Genomic DNA, 10359 nt, shown 5'->3' on the forward strand with positions numbered 1-10359 from the left:
TTTACTGTATAATACTATATAATAATAGTTATTTATGTGTTATCTTGTCCGTCGTTTATAAAATACAAAATAGCGGCATATACAATCGTATAACATGTTTCGTGACAACGTTTGATTTTGTGGTGGGTACAACAGCAACGTGAGAGTGATCTTTCAATAAATATTAGCCTTTGATAAATGCTAACAGTACTTTATTCAGCATGATTTATATTACACTTGCAACCGTTGTTTGTTGTTTGTATCTACGCGAATAAACCAGTAGCAACATGCCGAATATTATTTTATTACTAGAAAATCTCTGTAAAATCCCAATACAAATTCGTTTTGTTGTTCGGCAAATATAACAAGACAAGCAGAATTTGGATATCTGTCTGATTTATGATATCATTTAAAGCGGCTTCATAAAATATAATACCGATGCTGTGAAAAGGATTGAAAATTTACGCGTAAAATTCATCAAAAACATAAAAAATCCCTTTGTCGATGTATAATCTACTAATATCTTCAAGAGGAATTCAGATAGATTAAAACTGGTGTTTTTTCATAGTCAATTTTTATATTTGAAGGATTTTATGCACAGTTTTAAGATGTCATAATTAGCTATTTTAGTATTTTAAGATATTATTTACATTCTGTTCTATAAGATTATATTTGCAATAAAGTTCAGTATACCATATTTGCAAGGAAGTTTATAAAAATTCAAAAAAATATATACTATAGATATACAAAATGTGTGTGTGTGTGTGCGTGCGTGCGTGCGTGCGTGCGTGCGTGCGTGCGTGCGTGCGTGCGTGCGTGCGTGCGTGTGTGTGTGTGTGTGTGTGTGTGTGTGTGTGTGTGTGTGTGTGTGTGTGTGTGTGTGTGTACATAGAAAAAATTTAGTCAAAAGCATGCTCAGAATAGTCAGCTAATCAAATACTATAATGGAGTCTAGACAATATATTAGGCAATACGAAATGGGCCATTGAATTACTCTAAAATAGTATTGTCTTAAAATATCTTCAGTAATCTATTTCTTCCTATTATAACATATCATCGTTTTTTATTAGTGCTTGATTAGCTAATAATTTCTGGGCATATTTTTGACTAGTTTCACAACTGTTGAAGAAAAGTAATCTTACAATTTGCTGGATGTAATAATCTATCTGCTTCACAATTTATATACGTTTTCCCTAAAGCTTTCTCTTCATAGATAATCAAATTTTTTCGATAGCACTCGTATCAGAAGTTTATACAGTGCAAGGTCGTGCTATTTCGAACTTTCAGACGGTACAACTAATTGTCAAGATTTGAACTATATATAATATTAGACAATGATAAAATAAGTCACTGTAAAATGATATAGACTATTTTTTAATTTTCATAAATCTTTTTGCAAATATGATGTATGCACTCTTATGATACAGATAAGTGTTTAAGATATGTTAATAACATTTCAAGAGTATTGTAAGATAATGTTGATATAAGAACGGATTCTGAAAACGGCGTAAGATATTCTTATTGATCGCAATATTATTGAAGACAATTCATTTCTTTCCGGACATGTATAAAATCGCCTGACCAAAGTCTGATGCTTAACTGAGATGCAGATTGCTAAAACTTACATATTTCAATACACCCTGGAACTAGAAGAGGAGGAGAAACTAGAAATAGAAGAGCAGAATGCGGGGAAGAAAATAGATTTACGACAGGAAAGCCGATAGTTTCGATCAGCTAAGGTAGCTAAGACGCCACGCGTAGTGAGAGGCGAGACTTGCACGCACGTCCTCGTGCTGTGTGCACATGAGTAGTTGGGGAAATTCTCGAGTTTTCATGCCGACAGCCGGCACTATGCACCGGCGCGCAGCACCAATCACGCTGAGTGCACATTCTTCAACCTCTTCTGTCTCGGAGTCCTCTCTCCGCCGTTCTTTCGTCCCCGAGACAGCTAGAAGAGATGCACCACTCTCGCTCCGCGGCGGTTTCGTTTGTATATCGTGCATGTATAACGTGCATGTGCCGGCATACGCCAGAGCGTAGCGAATTGGTGGAGCTTGCACCTCTAGCTACACTATCTTTCTTCGTTTTCTTCTTTCGAGTTTGTGCGACCGCGACTGAATATTCGGTGTGAACTGCTACCATGTTTCCTTGCTGGTAACTCACGAACTCTTAATTAATTCGCGTATTCCCATATTCATCCCTTTATGTGTGCCTGCTTCTCGCAGCATTCTCTTCATTTTTTTTTTTTGGTTTTATTTTCAGCTTCTTGCAGGTAGTGAATAACGTCCACTTTTAGAAATCAGTACGCGGACAACAGTAGCTCGCGAAGAATTACTTTCTTCTTTCCTTGCCTCGAGTATGCGCGCTCTTTGATATTTAAAAGTATTCTAAATGAAAAATGTTTGTTTGTACGCCGTGCGTATTGCAGTACAAGGCAACTACTGAGGTGGTATACGTAGGCGCGCCTTCGTTTCGTAGAAATTGTTTCGCGTTTCGTTTAATAATGCAACTAGACGCACGAATGCAATTTGCGATGTTAAATATCGGCGTATTTGCAAACGGACCTTTGTAAGGCCCTCTTCAAGAGTAACAAAGTAACTCTGATGTGCAACGGACAGAGCAATTATTAAAATGCTCTGGCTAACAAAACTGAAAACAAAATATGCAAATAGAAATGCGAGTGTTTGTTAACATCATCATTGCTCAGATTTATTTAATTTATTAAATTTTTAAAATTTTTTAAATTTATTTTGTTATTAGGCTGTATATCAAATTTTATCTAAATAAATCTAAACGATAACATTAAATAATTAAATTAAATCAATGTTTTCGAGTGTTAGATGCAAAGGTTCTGATGAGTATAACGACGAATAATCTTTGGGTATTTATTTATTACTTGAAGTTAAAATAGCGGTCCCTTATTTAAAAAAATGACACAACTTGAAAACGTGATTATTACTATGAATGAGTTAAGTAAACATACTCTATTAATCATCAAAAATAAACTAACTCAACTTCATAAAAAATCGTCACAGTTCAAAAAGAATATCAAGTGAAATAGACCAAATGTATTTAAACACAAGTAAGAGCGAAGAATGCCATTTTCGATCAAAGTGGGTCTTGGTGTTTAATATTCATATGTGAATATATAAATACCGTTATTTTATAGACTGTGCGCCGATTCGATTTGTAGGACTTTGGAACATAATCATGAATTGAAATAATCTCACAATTAATAAATCGTGATAAAAAAGGCAATGGGAGTCGTCACTAGAAGTAATTGCGCGCAGTATCAAATATTAAAATTAATTATCTTACATACAATGTAACAATAATTTAAATGACTTGAATGTTTTGGCTCATGTTAGGCCATCTTCAGCAGAACTAATGTTAAAACAAAATGGTTGGATACAACATGGCAATAGGAGTCAAGCACGATCATTCTTATGCAAACCAAACGGTTAACAAAACAACTTTATTAATAATTAATCCGCTTACATGTTTCGGCTCACCTTTGAGTCATCCTCAAAAATAGTATGATGTTGTAATAAACAAAAAAAAAATTTGTTTTCTTATGAACTAATTTATTTCAGCCATCTCCACTTATTAACGGAAACTATAATGTAAAAACAAACTCTAATAGCAATCTAAAATGTATGAAAATTATTAAAAGGTAAATTTTTTGGAAGCAAAAAACGATTTATTGTAAAACAATAGAATGTAGCTCATTAAAAAATTTACCATATCGCAAACACTTAAATTCTATAGTTTAGTCAAAAACTAGTCTTTGACCATTCAGCGAATCAGTGTCAATTATGTTGAGATTAATGGATAACTTTTAGTACTTAAAACGTTAATCACAAAGAAAAAGAAAAAAGAAGGAAAGAAAACTCTGATATTAATTATAGTCCAAACGATCAAAACCAAAACTGAATCTTTAATAATTTAATCTTAATGTAACGATCATACATTCTTTGTTTTAACATTAGTTCTGTTGAAGATAATCCAAACATGACTCGAAACGATCAAATCATTTAAATTATTATTACATTGTAAGATAATTAATTTTAATATTTAACTGCGCAATTACTTCTAGCGATGACTCCTATTGCCTTTTTTATCACGATATTATTATTATATTAATGGAAGGAGTTCATTGATTTATTGTTCTTATCGTAATTTATTAATCTCACAATTAAATTAATCATCGATCGTATAATAATAATACTAAAAATCCTGTAAATTTATTGCAAAAATTATCATCTCAAATAGTGATTAAAAAAAGTAGTTAAAAAAGTCGTTAAAAATCGTTACTCAAAAAGGGTAAGTTTTAAGAATTGAAACAAAAATGACAAAATTTGAATGATATTTGATATTTAATCATGTTAAAAAAATATTTTTTTTGTCGATATTAGCTAGTAATTTTCTGTGTGTCAAATTGAAAAATTATTTTTTCCCTTTTTTCTGGGAAACTTAATTTTTCGTATTTTAAAGTAAGGGAGTGATGTGTTACGTTGCTTTTAGAATTACAGTTGCTAGCTTACAGAAGGATTAATAATTTCTGAGTAGTATTATTACATTGCTGTATATGGGTAACTATTAAACACCACGATATTAATGGCCATTTGCGATATAGCGTCAATTTACAACGCGCGCCATAGAGCCTAGCATAAAATAATCTCTGTTCGAGCATTAGCCTACTCTCTCCCCCTTTTTATGTGCATGTGCCGCAACTACCCTTCCTGAATGGGCGCCATATACTAAGTGGATTTTATGCACGCCCTGAATCCAATTATCCTGAATAATTTATCGCCGAATCGCAGACATTAATGACATCAGACTGAATTAGGCAAGCTTTTCATAATGGTTCCATAAAAATAGCGGTGCATATGGTTCGTTCGCCGCTCACCTTTTACCCGATAATGAATCATCACTGTCAATGGTGTAAATGGAGCTGATAATTACATTGTCCCGAATCATTGATCGGTCGCGAAAATGAGGCTTTGTTTTGCGTATCTCGTCGACATATTAATTAGCTTTTCCGTGAAATAATAATGTGTCAAATCCGTTGTAGTGGCTAACGGTTCTTCCGTCCGCATGCAAATGCAATTAAATTATTAATTGGATACGGAAGAATAGAAAGGAGGAATGATATCAATATCTGCGAGTAAAAAATATATAAATAACATTCAAAGAAATTCGAAATTCAGAACGCTTCTGAAACTTTGTAGACCTATGTCATTTATCCTTATAGTCGTTTCGTACAGTATAAAATAATATTCGCAAATTTTCTAAACATTTTGTCAGACTATTCCAGGATCTGTGTGAACGTGACATATTTATTAATAATACAATTCGTTGAATATGCTTTTTTGTATGAAAGTATACACACGGCGCGGCGTATGTGAATTTGTTGCGTAACGTCAATTAAACTTTATTTTCATTGTTTCTCACGATGTTACTCGCGCATTATTGACTAAATTTTTGACATATGATAACGAAGTCGCTTTTTTCATTTCAATTTATAAATATCTACGTGTTTTTAACACGTTCATTGAACATTGCCACGTATATATTCGACGTCATGAATGGAAATAAATGCGGAAAAGGGAGAGACACGTACAATTGATACGTGCAATTGATACATGCAGTGCGTATCGAATACTCTTTTGAAACGCACGTTTCTATCGTTTTGCCGTTTTGCAATAAGAGTCATCGGCTGGTGGTCGATTTGTATTCAGGTGTAGCGCGAAGGGATACCATCCCAACATCGGATTAATTGGATAAAAAAAAAGAGAAAGAAATTGAATTGACAATTTGTTTGTATATTTTTTTTCACAATACAAAATTGCAATTTTAGTGATCTAGAAAACGCTATTGTGTTTTGCGGCGGACTAAACAAATACATATTTAAGAGAATGTCTGTAGGATAATAGTAATCTTTTAGAAAATTTTTGCAGACATTGTTTAAGTATCTTAAACTTCTTTTATTTTATTATCATATGTGATGGAACCAAAATATTCGCGATACGTATGTTATATGTGTGTGTTTTTACTGGAGATTTAAGAAGAAGGACTCCCAAGTAAATATCAAAATAATATCAAACTTATTTATTATAGAGCTATTATTTGAGTATGTATATATAATAAAAAAATTAATTCATTTAAAATATGAATTTTGCGACATAAGCATAGATAAATATCAAGTACCGACATTTTTGGAAATCATTGACTATGTCATTTTATCAGTTCTTACTTTTTAGTAAAATACAGTTTAGCTTTCTGATATTAGCATTTTATAATTTATACAGTTAGGTCTTTTTCAACGGGATATGTGACTAGCATCAGAACAAATATGACTCTCTTTTATGTTACTTAAATTATTTTTTCAATCTAACTTTGTTATCGTGATTTTTTAATTTGTTGTAATAGATTAACGATGCTTGGATCTGCATGCAATCGTTGTTGGAGATGAGGTGAGTTTCTGGCTAGCATACATTAATTACGTAAAATATCCATCTATTCAAAAATATCTTGCTGCAATTATCAACTTGAGTTCCACTATCTGCTCCACTCAGCTAAGCAACTGGTTGGCACAACTATGTTGAAGATGATTGTCTCTCACCACATTTCCACTGCGATTGCATTATTCGAGGTCGGAACTACTGTATTTGTGCGAGACGCAGTTCGACAGATTTTATAGTGCGATAAGCGGTATTTTTTATTCCTGAGGATGGCTCAAATAGTGAGTCGAATCGTACAAAATTGAATTTATGATATATTAATAAGTATTAGTTAGCATTGCGCAATATAATATTCAGTGTTGACTCCTAACGTCCATTTCTATTTTCCCATTATTTTTCCATTGTATTAGATCTTTTTATATTGACATTTTGAGAGATTTCGAAATAAAAACTTTTCTTCAGACATTATTTCTAATAAATACCAAATTACTTTTAAATTTGAGGCGTTAACTGCGTGTTGTGACTTTACATCCATTCTCCTGTACGGACACGTAATTACACGGCTGTAGTGACCACAGCGTAAAATCACGGTCTATACCACATTTAACACTCGAGATACACTAAGCTGGTGCACTAAGCCGGCGTAAACTGGGTCGTGTAAACGTTGTCATTGACGTGCAATACTGTGCCATTCTCGGTGTTGCGTCTCATGACAAAGCCTTGATTTGTTCGCGATGTTTATGAAACAGAATAGCGTTAATCTAGGAGTCCCAATAAAATCGAATAGCCACAATTATTTTAAACGATATTGAGAGATCTGAAAGAGAATGTACAATTAGTTGAATTACGATTGTAATAAATTGCAGTCGATGTAGCCTCGCATTTTATTGCGGTATAGTATTTTTATCACAACGGCTTTTCTTTCAACATATGAGTAGTTTTAAAATTCACATGTCCGTTTCATTCAAAGATGCTGCACTGTCGATTTTGAAAACAGCTGACGCATAGCAATAAATAACGTTACACAGTGCTGAATGTGCTTTACTTCAAAATATATTTCTTCCCATCTTGGAAAAATTATTATGAGATAACGTCTAAAGTGAAACTTCCACTTCTTATACTCAATAAAATATTGGCAAAATTTTACATATGCTATTTCAATAAAAATGATAATATATATTGTAGTAAAAAAAAATCATTAAAAGACATCTAAATAATGTTCGAAGTTTTATCTAAGAGGTTATATAGTATTTTAGACATGTCTTAATTTTGAAAAAAATTTAATTTTCGAAATTATGAAAACTATTATTTTGAATTGTGCACAAAATAAATTGTCAATTTAATTTTTGGAATAAAAATAGATTTTAGACAAATTCTATTAGCAGCAGGACACGATCAAAAATTTCTGTACAATCACGATAAAAATAATTTTAAAAGAGCATTTTGAAAGATTGCTCAGGGTGATAATTATTTTATGTGTGTGGATCGTTTAATTAAAATTTATATAAAATTTCATGCGCTCTCCTGCAAAGTTTTAAGTCGGAACGCAATTCCAGCGGCTCCTTCAAATATCCGCTCTTTCATTCGGTGATCATTCTAAGAGGGCTTTTCCAGGGAAATGATGGTTCCACATTGCCGCGATAAGGAACGCGAGAATGCTGCCGAGAGCGTTCCTTCCCGCGAAGGGAAATGTCATCCGTTCGCAATGAAGCAGAATTTTTCGCCTCGCTTCTCTTAATGGTAAGTTAGAATTTCTCTTGAGAATGGAGCTAAGCGAGCCCGAAATTCTTGCAGACGTAAGTATACTCGATGCGTCGTAGGGAGAAAAAGGGAGAAACCCGAAGCAGAGAAACATTAGGAACTATTTATCAGTTGACTTTCTCTCTATTTCCCGTGTACCTCCTTCGTGTAGAAATAGTGCTTGGTCAAGGAAAAAGTCTTTGAGTTAGGTGCGACGATCGATTTAATTCATAAAACAAGAAAAGAGTTAAAAGAAAAAAACACGTCATAAGAGGGGAAATGTTTGATTAGAGTTTACATTTGTCGAAATTGCAGGCATTTGCAAAAATCCAGTTAATGCAAATAATGTTAAGTTAGGTTCCTACGTTTATCTTATTTGTAAGCTTCCTGAACTACTTCAACGTTGTTTGGAAGACTGATTAACAGCGAGTTATAGCGATTTAACTCAACTTGTTATAAGAGAGTGTATCGGTTACGGCGAACATAACGTATTTTCATTATATGCACGCTAAACTTTGTGCATAGTAATTGAGATGCAAATATTACTTTCCTAACGATTATTACAAAGTTACTTACTGACAGACTCGATGTTATTTACCTGGCTTTACCGCGCTTCAAAAGTTGCTGGTGCGTGTTACGCAGAATATCGTTGCAACAGCATCCTGCCGCAGAATTCTGCAAAGAGACAAAAGATTTGCTGTTTTAGATTAATGTAAAGATATGAAATATTATTTACTTGTGGCATGAAAATTCTAAGAGGAAACTGTTTGATATTGTGATTATAATACCATGGTGAAATAATTATAGTTAGGAACTTCATAGAATTATTACTATAAAGTTAGTAATGTATTTATAGTTATGTTTTATATATTAACGAAAATATAATTGGCATTGAAAATGATATGCATTGAAGATGATTAATATAGTCATGTCAATTGTAATTTTTAATATATAGAACTATAAATATAATTATAGCTATAAAAGTGGAGCTCCTAACTATAGTTATTTACTTTGCAATTATAGTTAGAAACACTATTCATTTTTTTCTTAGTAGACGATAAAATAGTAACATATACTGATTTCTCAATATAATCATATAATTTTTCAGATTTAAAATAATTTTAGCGTTTGAACTCTGCAAGTACGCGTTTTTCGTACAAATTAAATTTTACGCGAACCCACAACTATAGAGTTAGCAGGTTTCGAGAAAACTAAGAGAAGAATGAAAAGTCTGGTACCTTCTAAATTAAGTTAGTGGTTAGACATCGGCTGCGCTTGTTGAAAGACAACAAGAAAAAAGAATAAATTGAAAAGGAGAGAAAGCACATATCTCTCTAGCAGGATCAGATCTTCGTGCTACAATCTGCGACGTTCGCCACGTTCGAATTGTATTAATCCTCGAAAAAGTGCTCTTACTAGTAATTTAACTCAACGCGTGCGACGTCATGAACGAACGTGGACGATGCAATCGGAAATGTACGTAGCTCAGTACGGAGCGCAGACGTAACATAACTACATTAGCCCCCTTCGTGACGGTCGGTAGGGTCCTTTGAGGGTGGCACGGGGTGCCGAATACCAATCAGTTATGTCAATTGGCCCCAACAAAGTAATGAATGGTAATTGCAAGCCGCACATCCCTCTCTCTTTCCCCCTCTCCCATCTACACGCTACTCGCCCTTCGACCGGGTTCAAACACGCTCCCTCCAAACTGTCCACTACCACCACGATGCTCCTCGTCGCGTCGGTACATGGCTCGCGAATGGATCCTCATGCTAGTCACCATCGATTTTAAACCGGATCTAATCGGATTTTCACGCGGGACACGGGCAGGCGTCGGTAATCATCAGTGGATTCACGCGAATCAACGTATCGGGGTTTCGTATGAACCGCCGAAAAAGTTTGTGAACGATTTACCAGTGAAACGGACGGAATGCAAAAGGGTTGTTTATTTCAAAAAGGGATCTGGAATTTTAATCAAGAGAGGAGAGGAAATATACAAAGCAACCAAAAATGGCTGCTTTTACAAAGAGAAGGAAATTTCTCTCTATATAATAGATGTACGAGACAAAAATTATTTATTTAGTTAAATTAACTTAGTTTGTTTTTATTTCTTTCGATAAAGAACATACATGTAATTACATCAAACATATCATATATATCTGACTCTTACATATTA

The 10359-nt window shown here is 33.6% G+C and overlaps 1 protein-coding gene across 1 annotated transcript in view; it reads right to left on the bottom strand.

Annotated features, from left to right (window-relative positions):
• The window catches only part of LOC108748378 (protein artichoke-like), a 74454-nt gene extending 65647 nt beyond the window's left edge, over positions 1-8807 (bottom strand). The window contains exon 1 of the mRNA XM_018486514.1: positions 8782-8807. The gene's annotated coding sequence lies outside the window, so the exon portion shown is untranslated. The remainder of the gene's footprint in view (positions 1-8781) is intronic.
• Between the last annotated feature and the right edge of the window lie 1552 nt (positions 8808-10359).

This window comes from Trachymyrmex septentrionalis, unplaced genomic scaffold, assembly GCF_001594115.1.
Source record: "Trachymyrmex septentrionalis isolate Tsep2-gDNA-1 unplaced genomic scaffold, Tsep1.0 scaffold22, whole genome shotgun sequence".
Lineage (NCBI taxonomy): Eukaryota > Metazoa > Arthropoda > Insecta > Hymenoptera > Formicidae > Trachymyrmex > Trachymyrmex septentrionalis.